The sequence below is a fragment of the Symphalangus syndactylus genome, chromosome 14, assembly GCF_028878055.3.
Source record: "Symphalangus syndactylus isolate Jambi chromosome 14, NHGRI_mSymSyn1-v2.1_pri, whole genome shotgun sequence".
Classification (NCBI taxonomy): domain Eukaryota; kingdom Metazoa; phylum Chordata; class Mammalia; order Primates; family Hylobatidae; genus Symphalangus; species Symphalangus syndactylus.
The window spans coordinates 107,143,423-107,158,715 of NC_072436.2; the positions used below are offsets into that span (position 1 = coordinate 107,143,423).

The 15,293-nt window shown below is 48.5% G+C and overlaps 1 protein-coding gene across 5 annotated transcripts in view; it reads left to right on the top strand.

Moving 5' to 3' along the window:
* The first annotated feature begins 4,453 nt into the window (after positions 1 to 4,453).
* ZC3H7A (zinc finger CCCH-type containing 7A) overlaps positions 4,454 to 15,293 on the top strand; it is a 46,082-nt gene continuing 35,242 nt past the window's right edge. The window contains exons 1-2 of one of the 5 annotated variants that reach the window (XM_063618194.1): positions 4,549 to 4,708; positions 5,410 to 5,606. The gene's annotated coding sequence lies outside the window, so the exon portion shown is untranslated. Of the gene's footprint in view, positions 4,709 to 4,829; positions 4,994 to 5,409; positions 5,607 to 15,293 lie in introns of those variants that run through there. The other 4 variants (XM_063618192.1, XM_063618196.1, XM_055242751.2 and 1 more) reach the window with 4 other exon arrangements.

Below are 15,293 nucleotides of genomic sequence, written 5' to 3' on the forward strand. Positions count from 1 at the left end.
CTCCTTGACCTGACTGTAGGCTGGTTGAGGGCAGGAATCCTGTCTTATCCAACTTTGTACCCTCAGGTGACTTGCACAAGGCATGGGGCACATAATAGGTCCTTAGAGAGTGTACCTGTCAGTGTAATATCCAATGAAGAAACTGAAAATTTCTCTCACTGGAGTGGAAGCCTGAGGAATGACTCAGTCTGTTTTCCTTAGCACATTAGCGCCCAGTGCTACCAGGGGTGGGGGAATCGGGAGTGTCATCACCTCAACAAGGGCTAGAGATGGGGATCCCAGGAAGCAGGCCCACCCATACGCGGACGTCCTTTACTCTCTGTGGTAGGCAGAATAATGGTTCCCCAAAGATGTCCAAATGCTAACCCCAGTAGCCTGTTACCCAGCAAAAGGGAGTTTGCCGTTGTGATTAAGTTACAATCTCGAGATGAAGAGACCATCTTGGGTTATCCAGGTGGACCCAATGCAATCACAAGAGCTTTTTTTTTTTTTTTTTTTTTTTTTGAGATGGAGTCTCATTCTGTTGCCCAGGCTGGAGTGCAGTGGCATGAGCACCTCAGCCTTCCAAGTAGCTGGGATTACAGGAACCTGCCACAACACCTGGCTAATTTTTGTATTTTTAGTACAGACGTGGTTCTGCCATGTTGGCCAGGCAGGTCTTACCTGGCCTCAGCCATCTGCCCACCTCACCCTCCCAAAGTGTTGGGATTACAGGTGTGAGCCACCGCATCAGGGTTTTTTCTTTTCTACATGCACCACTGCATTAGGATATCTCCTACTCACGCTTCTAATCAGATCTTAGCCTCAGGCTTGCTTGAGACGTCCACTCCAGAAGTATTTCAGGGGTGCTACCTACCATCGAGGGGATGAGAACATAGGACAAAAGAAACTGGTTTGGGCCAGGTGTGGTGGCTCATGCCTGTAATCCCAATACTTTGGGAGGCTGAGGCGGGTGGATCACCTAAGGTCAGGAGTTCAAGACCAGCCTGACCAACATGGAGGAACCCCGTCTCTACTAAAAATACAAAAATCAGCCGGGCATGGTGGTGCACGCCTATAATCCAAGCTACTTGGGAGGCTGAGACAGGAGAGTTGCTTCAACCTGGGAGGCAGAGGTTGCAGTGAGCCAAGATTGTGTCATTGCACTCCAGCCTGGGCAACAAGAGCGAAACTCTGTCTCAGAAAGCAAAAACAAAACAAAACAAAAAAAGAAGCAGGGTCTCTGCTCTCCTGTAGGGCTGGAGGCAGACCACAAACAAGCACCCAAATGCCTGAGACAGGAACAGCACTGGGTGGTCACAGGAGGATGGAAAAACCCAAACAATAGCTGAAACAGGAACTAGGCAAAGAAACCACAGGATAACAGAAAACCTAAGAGAGAGAAGATGGCTAAAACTCTGGCCAGGGTGACATGTCCATGCTTCTTCCAGCAAACCCAAATAAGGGAGAGAGGGGGCAGTAATTGAGGTGGAGGTTCCTGAAATCCCCTCCCTTTCCAGAATGCCTAATGATAATTCCATCCTGTAACTAAAAGAAACACCCATAAAATTAGGAACCCAAACTCCACTGTGCGAGCCTTATTCTTACGGGCACGCCCGCACTTCTCTCTTAAATGTGTATGTTCGCTTCGCAATAAAAGCTTCTTGCAGCTGGGTGCAGTGTCTTACATCTGTAATCTCAGCACTTTGGGAGGTCACGGTGCGAGGATTGCTTGAGGCCAGGAGTTTGGGGCCAGCCTGGACAACATGGCAAAACCCTGTCTCTACAAAAAAAAAAAAAAACAACACAAAAAACAGAAACAAGCCCTTGTGGTATGTGCCTGTAGTCCCAGCTGCTCAGGAAGCTGAGGTGGCGGGAATCACCCGAGCACGGGAGATCAAGACTGCAGTGAGCCATGATTGCGCCTCTGTACTCTTGCCTGGGTGACAGACTGAGATCCTGTCTCAAAAAAACAAAAACAACAACAACAAAAAACCTTCTTGCCCTTTCCTTCATTCAACTCATTCTTGAATTCTTTCTCTCCATGGTGTCAAGAACGTGGAAACTGGCTGGGGCTGGGGTCTCACCAGTATCCAGAGACCTCCTGAGCCTTCTGGCAACAGGACCAGACGAGGTCATTTCAGATCATGATGACTGCTTGGAAGATCAGATAGGGTGCTGTGTTAGTGAGCAACTTTTAGATGGGCTGTCAGTGAAGGCCTCTCCAAGAGAGGCTGTTGGAGCGGAGGCCTGAATGATGAGCAGCCTCTGGTCATGAGAATAATCCACCCCTTTCTTTGTCTTATTTTGTTTTGAGACGGAGTCTTGTTCTGTCACCGAGGCTGGAGTACAGTGGCGCGATCTCGACTCACCGCAACCTCCGCCTCCCAGGTTCAAGCGATTCTCCTGCCTCAGCCTCCCCAGTAGCTGGGATTACAGGCGCCTGCTTCCATGCCCGGCTAATTTTTGTATTTTTAGTAGAGACAGGGTTTCACCATGTTGGCCAGGCTGGTCTTGAACTTCTGACCTCGTGATCCCCTTGCCTCAGCCTCCCAAAGTGCTGGGATTATAGATGTGAGCCACTGCGCAGGGCATAATCCACCCCTTTCTTAGAGGAGCTTCCCTAAAACCACAGCCCATCAGCTCTCCAATATCCGTTGCAGCACTTACCTGGTGTTACGGACTGAAACGCTCCCCACTCCCCACATCCCCACCCCGGGGATGTTGAAGCTCTAACCCTAATATGACTATTTGAATGGGCCTTTTAGGCAGTCATTAGGGTTAAATGAAGCCACAGGGTCCCTGACTTTTTTTTTCTTTTGATACAGAGTCTCTTTCTCGCCCAGGATGGAGGGCAATGGCGCGATCTCAGCTCACTGCAACCTCCGCCTCCCAGGTTGAAGTGATTCTCCTGCCTCAGCCTCCCGAGTAGCTGGGATTACATGTGCAGGCCGCCATGCCCGGCTAATTTTTTGTATTTTAGTAGAGACGGAGTTTCATTGTGTTGCCCAGGCTGGTCTCCAAGTCCTGAGCTCAGGCAATTCATCTGCCTCGGCTTCCCAAAGTGCTAGAATTACAGGCGTGAGCCACCGCGCCTGGCCTAATACGACTATTTGAATACGGCCTTTTAGGTAGTCATTGGGGTTAAATGAAGTCATAGGGTGGGGCCCTAATCTAGTAAAACTGTTGTTCTTGTAAGAAAAAGGAAGACACACCAGGGATTCCCGCTCACAGAGAAAAGGTCATAGGAGGACACAGTGAGAAGGCAGCTGTTTACAAGCCGGGGAGAGAGGCCTCACCAGAAACCAGCCCTGCCGGCACCCAGACCTTAGACTTGCAGCCTCTAAAACTGTGAGAAAATCAATTCCTGTTGTCTAAGCTGCCTGGTCTGGGGTATTTTGTCATGGCAGCCTGAGCTAATACTCTGGTTGTAAATCTACGTCACCCAGACCCCTGGAAGAGCTACTGTAGCTAGCTTCCCCACTTCCCCTCTTGTCCCTCCTACAGTCCAATCTCTGCACAGTAGCAGCAGAGAACTTTCTAAAATATAAATGAGACCTTGGAACTCCCAATTCAGACTCAATGAATGACCCCCATCCACACAAAACTCCAAATTCCACATGGTGGCCCCTCTGTGTCACAGATCTTTCTCCCCTCTGGCACACATCAGCTATGCAGGCCTTTCCTGTTATCCAGACACCGAGCTCCAGCTTCAGGGCTTTTGCACTCATTTTCCCTCTGCCTGCGGCACACTTCCCCCATGATTGCACGGCTCCCATGATTGCACGGCTGTCACCTCCTCAGAGGCTTTCCCAAAACCTCCTGTCACATCCTCCTGCTTAAATTTCTTTGGTCTTCACCGACCAAAATGGTCTTCTCTGGGCGCTTGTCGGTCCTTCTCTCCGCCCTCCATCCCATGGGGCAGGGACCCTGCCTCGCCCACTGCTGAGCTGAGCATTTTACAAGAAGCCGTGCACGCAGCGCGGCACCTGGCCATAAAATGCAGGTGGACGAGGCGGCATTTGGGCTGGGCCCTGAAGGACAGGGATCCAGGCCTTCCAAGAGCCGGCAGATGGAACTGGAGGGAGGCTGTCTTTGGATCCCCGGCTGCCGTGGGGCTCCGCGCCCCCGTTCCTCAGCTGTAGGAATGAGGACAATCACCGTTCTGAAGAGGCAGAGTTACTCTTCGCAGAGCAGGGCGCCCCGGTTGAGGGCTCGTCAAGCTAAGCAGGCTCCAGGGTGGGCTTCCCGATGCCGACTCTAGCTCCTCTCCCCGCTGGACGCTGTTCTACCTCCTAGCGCTTCTGCTCAGGCCGCGGCCCAGGCGAGGCCCCAGAAAACCCAGGTGCTGGTTAATCTGTCTTGAGTCCAAGCGCGTCCAGTGCGCAACGTGGCCTTCCCATTGGCTCACCCAGTGGGCGGTGCGTCGACGCCGGGGCTCCGGATTGAACGGCGCGCCCAGGTCCCTGCCCCCAGTCAGACGTGGCGCCACCGCCCCCAGCCCGTAGCTCCGGCGCAGCCAATGGCGGCGTCTCCCGGGCGGCAAGCGCGGCCTCCCGCCGCTAGAGGGCGCCGCCGCGGGCGCAGCCGAGCCGCCACCGCCGCCGCCGCTAACCGAGGGAGAGCTGAGAGCGAGCACCCAGGCCCCGCCGCCGCCGCCTCCGCCGCCCGCCAGCCGCCGCCCGCCTCCGCCTGCCTTCCGCCGCCGGCCGGCGCGTAGTCCCCACAGGTAGGGGTAGGGGGGCGCCGCCGGGGTGAAGGAAACGCGCGCGCCCGCGCCCCCGCGCGCGCGCGCGTCGCCGCCTCGTGCTCGCGCGCGGCCGTTAACGGACGGCGGGCGGGGCGGGGGAGGGGCGGCGGGGTCCGGGGCCCGCGGACCCGAGAGGACCCTGAGAGGAGCGGGACCGGGGCCTGTGCGCGCGGAGGGGCGGGTGGGCGCGCCGTCCCCTTCCCCCACCGAGAATAACGTGACCCACTTCTGCCTGCCATCCCTCGGCAAAATGTCTCCTTTTTGGTGATTTCACTAAAAAAAATTTTTTTTTCGTTATTTCTGCCTGCTCTGGTGATCGCGGGGACCCCGATTCAGCGTCTTGGGCTTGGGGGCGGGAAGGATACCGGCGGAGAGCTTGGCGCATTAATTTGGGGCTCATCCCTCTTTTTTACCCCCCTTTCTCATTTTTTTATTTTTCCGCGCGGGGTGCAGCCCTGGGCCGGGCGGGGAGAGGCCTTGGGGCCCGCGGAGGCGGGGGCGCCGCCCGGGAAGACCGGGACCGGGACCTGTCAGTTCCCATTAGCGGGGCTTCCGGTCAGGCCTGGGCAGCGCAGGGGTGGGGCCGCCTGAGGCCCGGCCGGGGCCTCCGAGGTCGCGCCTGAGTCGGCACTGGATGGATTTGCCAGGAGTTGGGTATTTTCCTGTCCCCACCTGTCTAGGGATGAAAAGGAGTTGCCCGTGTTCGGTATTGAGCCACGAGGGACCTTATCATGCCCAGTACGGTGGCCACTGACCCCCGGCCGCTTGGGACGATGGAGCCCACGAAATGGGGCCAGTTTGAGTGGTGGTCCCAGCTGTGAAACGTACATCTGATTTTAAAGACTTAGGATGAGAAAGAACGTAAAAGATGTCACTGGTAATCTTTTATACTTAAATGCATGTTGAGATGGTCATGTTTGGGGCAAATTGGATTAACGAAAGTAGATCATTAAAATTAATCTTGGCAGGATGCAGTGGCTCATGCTTGTCATCCCAAAACTTCGGGAGGCTGAGGCAGGAGGATCGTTTGAGTGCAGGAGTTCAAGACCAGCCTGGGCAACATAGTGAGACCCCTGTCTCTACAAAAAAATACAAAAAATTAACCGAGCGTGGTGGCGCACGCCTGTAGTCAGCTACTCGGGAAGCTAAGGTGGGAGAATCTGCTACTCTGGAGGCTGGGGCGGGAGAATCCCTTGAGCCCAGAAGATTGAGGCTTCCTTGAGATGAGATTGTGCCTTTGTGCTCTAGCCTTGGACAGTGTCTCAAAACAAACAAATTAAAAAACAAAAGTTAATCTCACTGCTTTTCTTTTTCCCTCTTTTTAGTGTGGCTTTTTGGAAATTTAAAATGACATATATGGGCTGGGCGGGGTGGCTCACGTCTGTAATCCCAGCACTTTGGAAGGCCGAGGTGTGTGGGTCACCTGAGGTCAGTAATTCGAGACCAGCCTGGCCAACATGGTGAAACCCCGTCTCTAGTAAAAATACAAAAATTAGCCAGGCATGGTGGCAGGCGCCTGTAATCCCAGCTACTGGGGAGGCTGAGGCAGGAGAATCGCTTGAACCAGGAGGCAGAGGTTGCGGTGAGCCGAGATTGCGCCACTGCACTCCTTCCTGGGCAACAGAGCGAGACTCCCTCTCCACATACATGCATACATACATACATACATACATACAATGACACGTATGGCTCATTTTGTATAATATATTTTGTATAATATTTCGACTGGACAGCGCTCAGCTGGAGCATCTGAATGGGCGGTGGCCCTGAGAACACATGTCTATCTGCTTATCTTTCCTGCTTCTCTGATGGCATGTGGCCTCCTTCCCTTAAGGCTCTCAAAGAATCCACTACCTCTTCCTTCTCATCCTGAGCCAAACTATTGAACTGAATTGCACAATGGGGTCTTGTCCTAATTTGCAGAATAGTTGAAGTTAATGGACAGTATTTTCCCTGTTGAAAAATTTTCCCTATCCGCTGTATGCTGGAGGCTACAAATAGTTGTATGAGGTTTGGCTCAGAATGAGATCATGAGTTATTGAGGCTGAATAGTATCAATATTTGTGCGTGTGTGTGTTTGTGTGTGTGCATGTGTTTATTCTGCAAAGAGCCTATTGATTTTCTGCCATCCAAATGAAGTGGAGAATTCCTGCCTTTCTTCATGTTACTGTGACTTTTAGTTGGGGGTTTTACACAGACCTGCACCCTCTTCCCTTCCCATTCCCCAGATTCTGTCAGTTTTTCCAAATAAGAATGGTGGTTTGTCAGCCACATTGTTCCACAATTCTTAATTTTGACTGATTTTAAAACCTGCCAATTGGGGTGGGTTAAATTGTCATTGTAAGTGGAAGAGAATCAATTATAGAAACTCTCAACTCTAGGGATGGTGAGAGTGACTGTTGGAAAGTTTTGAGCATTTCAGTAAAGGAAGAAAGAAACAAAAGATGTCTGTATCCTGTTGCCACAGATACCCTAGAAAGGGCTTTCTACAGACAGTATGATGTGAGCAAACTTTTGTCTTCTAGATAACGTCTTGAAGTTTTTTTTTTTCTAGTGAAAATATTTTTCTCCAGAATCTTTATGAAAATTACTTAAAGTGTGAGGTGTTGGCAAATCAAAAAGAAATTTTACATAATTTTTAAGGAGGAGAGAACTATTAAAGTATTAATCTGGAAGTTTAAAAATTACTGCTAGTGATAACATGTTTTAATTTACATGTACACAAAAGGCATATTAAATGAGGTGATTTTTGTTTATGTAAAGCAACGAGGTTACTTTTTCACAAATAGCGGGAAGCTTTATGTTTTCTGAAAAGGCCTGAATTTGGAGCAGGACATTAATCTGGCACATTTGGTAAGAAGGTGAGAGTGTGTTGGGGTTAGGTGTCAGCACTTGGTTGGGAAGACTTCATCGGCTGGCGGTCTTGGGCACGTCGTGGTGGTATGAGTGTTCCCAGGCAAATCATTTATCATGAAGGTTTTACATGAAATATTCCTGTTGAGTTCTTCCATACAGAGGTCATAGATAAGATGAGACGTTCCTGGGAACCACCACTTAGCAGGGCTTGGGTGCAGAGGGAGGCTCTTGGCAGGCGGAGCCTCTTCGCAGAGGGAGGCTCTTCAGGCTCTTCACAGACTTTGTATCTTACTGAATCTGAAATCTGACAGCAATTTCAAAGTGAATAGTTCCTGTAGGGGGAAGAACTCCAGCCAAAATGTAACATTACCTTCCTGCTGTTGTTTGGCATACAGTCTCTCATGAAGTTTTCCTTTTCAGTAAAAGGGAGAAACTGTTTCATAGAGTATCCAGTAGGAGCTTCAACATCTTTAATGTCTTATCTGGGTTTGCAGCCTCCTGAGGCTTGCCTTGTGCCCCAGGTGCTTTTGTAAGTGTTGCAAGAGCCAGTTGATATACTGTTGCCAAACAAGGATGACAATAATGATACTTTAACTACTTTGCAGTTTTTGTTTTAAAGCTATTAATATTACACAGACAGGCTTCAGTCTAGGGATAGAATTGAATATGGACTGGAATGTATCATTTTTCCTCCCCCCCACCCCCTTTTTATTTGGAGACAGGATCTTGCTCTGACACCCAGGTTGGAGTATAGTGGCATAGTCATAGTTTGCTGCGACCTCAAACTCCTGGCCTCAAGCAGTCCTTCTGCCTCAGTCTCCCGAGTAGCTGGCACTACAGGTGTACACCACCATGCCCATTTAATTTTTTAAACATTTTTATAGAGATGGGGTCACCTGCGTTGCCCAGCCTGGTCTCAAACTCCGGGCCTGTAGCGATCCTCCCACCTCAGCCTCCCAAAATGTTGGGATTACAGACAGGCATGAGCCACTGCACCCAGCCTGTAATTTTTCACTTGAAATGTAGGGATACCTTTTTAGGCAAAAGTACAAATGCTGTGCTAGGTGACCTTTGCACTGCATTCACTGGGACACTTTGGTCCTGTGTTAGTACATCTTGTAAGTAAGGCTGTTTTAATATTATTTGTATTTAAATACATTATGTTCTGGGTGGAGCATATACCCTTGAAAGATCTTCCCTGGAGTGATGTCCTGACTCCTGGCCTACTGCATTCCTGTGAAAGCCCTCTGCTTTGTCTGAGTTGCATTAAATGATGTCTGTTGAGCATATCTTTTTGTGTACACATGTGCACACGCATTCGTGTGTTTCTTTCATTTCTCCTGAATGGCTTTAAAGTGCCCACCTGTTCATCAGAGCCATATTTGTCTTTCAGAGCCCAGCCCAGGGCCACCCCAGACAGATGCTCACTCCCTTCCAGGCGTCTTTGGCACGTAATATATAGAAGAGCCAGGTGGATAGGCACTCAGGCTTGGAGCCAGGCTGTCTGCCTTTGAAATCGAGCTCTGCTACTTCCTAGCTGTAATCCTGGGCCAGCTGCGTCACTTATCTGTATTTCAGTTTCTTTATAGTACCTGTCACTTAAGGTTAGCAGGAGGATTAAATGACTTAATACGTATAAAGCATGTAGAACAGTGCCTGGCATCCAGTAAGAGCTACTATTTCTGTCTCAGTATGTTGCAGTCACATTTCCCTTACCTTGATGTCTTCTGTTAATGAGAACTAGTTTCTAAAGTTACCATGTAAGGTCAAAAGCTCATGGATGTGGATTTATTTGTCTAGTTACCAACATTGTACTAGACTTTGGGATAATGAGTTTAACCTACGAGGCACTGAGTAAATAGTAAGGGAATTGCGAAGATCCAGGATACCTTGAGATCTTACAGAACTTCAAGATTAGTAACAAATTTTAAATCAGCTGATCCCAGAGAAATGATATTCCAGTTTGTAGGAGTTCAGTTAATTTAATGAAATTCCTATTTAATTGAGTTTCTTGCTTTAAAATGAACTGTTCGAAGTGTCTCTCCTTGGGCCAGGCATGGGTCACGCCTGTAATCCCAATACTTTGGGAGGCTAAGGTGGGTGCATTGCTTGAGCCCGCAAGTTTGAGAACAGCCTGGGCAATATAGTGGGACTCTGTCTCTACAAAAAATACAAAAATTATTCGGGTATAGTGGCATGTGCTTGTAGTCCCAGCTACTTGGGAGGCTGAGGTGGGAAGATTGAGCTCAGGAGGTTGAGGCTGCAGTGAGCTATGATTGTGCCACTGTACTGCAGCCTGGGCAACACAGGGAGACACTGTCTCAAAGACAAAACAAAAAAACAAAGTGCCTTCTTCCCTGGAATTCTTTTTTATTTAGGAGGAGAGGGGATCAGTGAAACTTGTCATTGTATATCTTGAGGAGTCCCTTATGGTTTCAGGTTTTTTTCCATCGCTATCTCCAGCCAGTTCCCACTATATTACTTCACTTCCCACCTTGTTCCCCCAAAGGGTTGGAGGCCGAGCCCCACTATAGCCAGCTCTGTTTGCATGCAGTCATTTCCTACTGGGCGCCCTCCTTCTTCATGCTTGCTTCTTGTGAACGGTTTTACCAGCTTCTATCTCCTGGGCCTCTGAACTTTGTATGAGGCATTCTTTTTACGCTGGGTTGCTTACTTCATTCCTTGTTCAAGTATTTGTTGAGCCGGACCCAGATCTTGTTCTTACAATGAAGGATAAGAAGTACCAGGTACCTGCTGAAGTGAGTAAGAGGGGTGAGACTGGGGTGAGGCAGCAATTTAGGGTGGCAAGGGAAGATCCCTAACAGTGTTATTTAAGCCCACTTCTGGATGGATGAAAAGGAGCCAGCTCTGTGAAGAGCTGGGAAGTGTATTTTGGGCAGAGGGAACAACACAGTGACTTAGAAGCATGGAGTGCCTGACTTGTTCTGGGAGCTCTTAAAAGGTCAGTGTGACGGGAGCCTCATGTGTGAAGCTGGGGGAGGGAGGAGCTGCGTGGCTTGGGGACGGGGGTCTGCTAGGTCACCATACGGAGGCAAGGCTTCATCCAGCGTCCCAAGCAACGGCTGAAGGGTCTTAAGCAGAGTGCAAGAATTGGGGTGTGTGTGTGTGTGTGTGTGTGTGTATGCGTGTGTGTTTTAAAAAATTTATTTTAGAGACGGGGTCTTGCTCTGTACCCCAGGCTGGAGTGCAGTGGTGTGATTATAGCTTGCTGAGCCTTGAACGCCTGGGCTTAAGCGATCTTCCTCCCTCAGCCTCTGAGTAGCTGAGAGTACATACAAGCAGGTGTCACCAGTCTGGGCTGATTTTTATTTTTATTTTTTACTTATTTTATTTATCTATTTATTTTTGAGGCAGCATGTCGCTCTGTGGCCCAGGATGGAGTGCAGTGGCACAATCTTGGCTCACTGCAGCCTCTGCCTCCTGGGAGAGACCGAGGTGGGCAGATCACCTGAGGTCGGGAGTTCAAGACCAGCTGGACCAACATGGAGAAACCCTGTCTCTACTAAAAATATAAAATTAGCCAGGCATTTTGGCGTGTGCCTGTAATCGCAGCTACTCGGGAGGCTGAGGCAGAAGAATCGCTTGAACCTGGGAGGCGGAGGTTGCAGTGAGCCAAGATCGTGCCATTGTACTCCAGCCTGGGCAATAAGAGTGAAACTCCATCTCAAACAACAACAACAACAACAACAACAAACCTTTGCTGTCAAAAATAACCAAAGTCAAAAGATTGACATCAAATTGGAAAAAATACCAATAACATCTGAAAGGACTATTTTCCTCAACGTATAAAGAACTTCTGTAAATAAGTAAAGCTCAGCCTGGAAGAAAAATGAGCAGAGGGTATGAGCGCACAATTCACAGACAAGGAGGTACAGATGATTCTTAAATCTGAAAGGATGCTGAGCCTTGCTAATGATAGATTAAAACAAACATGGCCTCATCACGTTGCCACACCGTTTCTCACTTTTTTGGTTAACAAGGATTCACACATTTGATAATGCCTGGGTGAAGCGGTGAACCAGGAATCCTGTGCATTGTTGGTGGGAGAATCATTTGGTGTATTGTGGCAATAGCTGGCAAAATAAACAAATACATATGCCCTTTATCCTTTAGAAATTTTTTTTTTTTGAGATGGAGTCTCACTCTATGGTTCAGGTGGAATGCAGTGGCATGATCTCTGCTCACTGCAGCCTCCACCTCCTGGTTTCCAGCGATTCTCCTGCCTTAGCCTCTCGAGTAGCTGGGATTACAGGTGTATGCCACCACACCGGTTAATTTTTGTATTTTTAGTAGAGATGGGGTTTCACCATGTTGGCCGGGCTGGTCTGGAACTCCTGACCTCAAGTGATGTGACTGCCTCCGCCTCCCAGAGTGCTGGGATTACAGGTGTGAGCCACCATGGCCGGCCTATCCTATAAAAGTTCTTTAAAGGGATACTTAGATGTGTATGAAATGCCCCGTGTACGTGGTGACCTTTAAAGATTGGAAACAACCAGAAGGTGCATCACCAGAGGCCTGGTAAAATTATGGTACAACCATATCATAGAACGCTGTGTGTGCTGAAAATGAACACACAGATGAGATACTACATAAAGACAGTGGGGTACAGAATTCACTGGTAGCTCCAGTTTGAATAAAAAAGAACATATACACGGCCGGGCGCGGTGGCTCACGCCTGTAATTCCAGCACTCTGGGAGGCCGAGGCAGGCCGATCACCTGAGGTCAGGAGTTCAAGACCAGCCTGGCCAACATGGTGAAACCCCGTCTCTACAAAAATACAAAAATTAGCCAGGCGTGGTGACATGCGCCTGTAATCCCAGCTACTTGGGAGGCTGAGGCAGAAGAATTGCTTGAACCTGGGAAGTGGAGGTTGCAGTGAGCTGAGATTGTGCCATTTCACTCCAGCCTGGGTGACAGAGCGAGAGTTCATCTCAAAAACAAAAACAAACATATACACAGAATATTTTTAACTTTTTATTTTGAAATAATTGTAGACTCACAGGAAGTTGCAAAAGTAGTACATAGAGTCCCATGAACCCTTCACCCCCTCTTCTTTCAATGGTGACATATAACTGTAGCACACTGTCACAACTAGGAAATTGACATTAGTATAATACCAAACTACGGGCCTCACTGGGTTTTAACCAGCACTCGTGTGTGTGTGTGTGTGTGTGTGTGTGTGTGTGTGTGTGTGTGGTATTATGCAGTTTTATCCCATGCATGAATTCATGTAACCACTCCCACAATCAAGATACAGAATCGTTCTATAGAATATCTTTGTCGGTGGCTCACGCCTGTAATCCCAGCACTTTGGGAGGCTGAGGCAGGCAGATCATGAGGTCAGGAGTTCGAGACCAGCCTGACCAACATGGTGAAACCCCATCTCTACTAAAAATACAAAAATTAGCTGGGTGTGGTGGTGCGTACCTGTAATCCCAGCTACTCGGGACAGCTGAGGCAGGATAATCGCTTGAACCCAGGAGGTGGAGGTTGTAGTGAGCTGAGATCACGCCACTACACTCCAGCCTGGGCAACAGAGGGAGACTGCGTCTCAGAAAAAAAGAAAGAAAACAATATATTTGTCAGGACTTTTCTGAGACTGGTAACAGTGGTTGGTGGCCCTCCAGGAGGGCAAATGGGCGGAAGGGCAAATGGGCGCCTAAGTGATAGGATGGGAAGGAGACATTCCTTTTCACTGTCATGTTAAAATGAACAGTTTAGGATGTCTGTGAGAAATTCTAATGGAACTGTCAAACAGGCCAGAGGCTCTGCCTGGGGATGAACGTGAGAGTTGTCATGGTGCCCCAGATGAGGGCATTTGACATCTGGTGGAGGGAGGACCTCTATGGGAGAGTATGGCTCGGGGACTCAAGAATGGGTCCTCAGGGCTCTCAAGGTGAGAGGTCTGTGGAGATGGAGCCTCAGCCAGCAGGAGACAGAGTGGCCTGTGAGGTGGGGACAAACCTAGCCAGGGCTGTGAGGTGGAAGTTGAAGGGAGGGGCCCCTAGGAGGGAGTGCTGCTGAGGCTGAGTAAGAAGAGAGACTGTTATAAAATTCTTTCTTTCTTTAAAATTGAGGCTAGATTTTAACAGGATCCAAAAATAAGATGGTATCGTTTTAAACGTCTTTTTCTTTCTTTAAAAAAAGGAGTACAAGGCTGGATGAGGGGGCTTACACCTGTAATCCCTGTGCTTTTTTTTTTTTTTCTTTGGAAATGAAGTCTTGCTTTTGTCCCCCAGGCTGGAGTGCAATGGCGTGATCTTGGCTCAGTGCAACCTCCGCCTTCTGGATTCAAATGATTCTCCTGCCTCAGCCTTCTGAGTAGCTGGGATTACAGGCGCCTGCCACCATGCCCGGCTAATGTTTGTATTTTTAGTAGAGACGGGGTTTCGTCACATTGGGCAGGCTGGTCTTGAACTCCTGACCTCAGGTGATCTGCCCACCTTGGCCTCCCAAAGTACTGGGATTACAGACGTGAGCCACTGTGCCTGGCCAGTCCCTGTGCTTTTAATCCCTGTGGAATTAAAAAAATTAACTGGGCATTGTGGCACACTTGTAGTCTCAGCTACTCAGGAGGCTGATGAGGGAGAATTGCTTGAGACTGGAAGTTTGAGGTTGCAATGAGCTGTGATCACACCACTCTACTCCAGCCTGGATGATAGGGTAAGACCTTGTCTCAAAAAAAAAACCAAAAAACAAACAACAAAGGGGTGTGTGTTGGGGGGAGATTATTTCACAGGTAAAACTAATCAATGGTGAGGAAAAAAGAAATTACAATAGTGGTTTGGGGAAGGGGCATGAGGGAACTTTCTAGAGTGACAGTTAATAGTCTATATCTTTTCTTTTTTTAAGAGACAAGATCTTGTTCTGTTGCCCAGGTTGGGGTGTGGTGGCGTGGTCGGCAGCTCACTGCAGCCTCCAACACCTGGGCTTAAGCAATCCTCTTGCCTTAGCCTCCTGAGTAGCTAGGACTACAGGCACGTACCACCACACCTGGCTTATTTTTTTGTAGAGATGGGGTCTCTCCATCTTGCCCAAACTGGTTTCATACTCCTGGGCTCAAATGGTCCTCCTGCCTTGGCCTCCCAAGGTGCTGGTCTATATCTTGATAGGGCTCTGGGTCACATGAGTTTGTCAAAACTCACATTAAGATTTGTGTGTTTTACCTTAAAAAACAAAACTGTAAACAAATATTGATCTCTAGTTAATGATGTGTGTGCTGAGATGTTTAGGTATCTGCAGCTGACTTTGAAATTTATTAAAACAGTAAGATGGACTGATGAATGAACAGAAGGATGAGCAGGTAGATAAAGATGGGCAGATGTGATCTCACAAAATATTAATTGTAGGTTTGGGCGTACAGTATTATAATTTTTTAAAACTTTACTGTGTGTTTGAGAACTTTCAAAATAAAAGTTTTTGGGGAAACTTAAAAAACTACTGAACATGAAATACTCTGTCATATTATATTTAAATATTGCCTGATATTATGATCCTAGATCTATAAACATCTAAAGGGGTGTATTTTGTGCATTAAAAACGTCTGTATCCATTTTCCATTTCCTTTCAATCACTTACTTGTGGTGTCAGCTTTTTGCCACACGCCTTTGGTGTATAAGGTTGAGGTTCAAGGTTCTCTAACACTTTCTGGGGAAAATAGCTTTAAGGCTATAAACTTGGCAGATA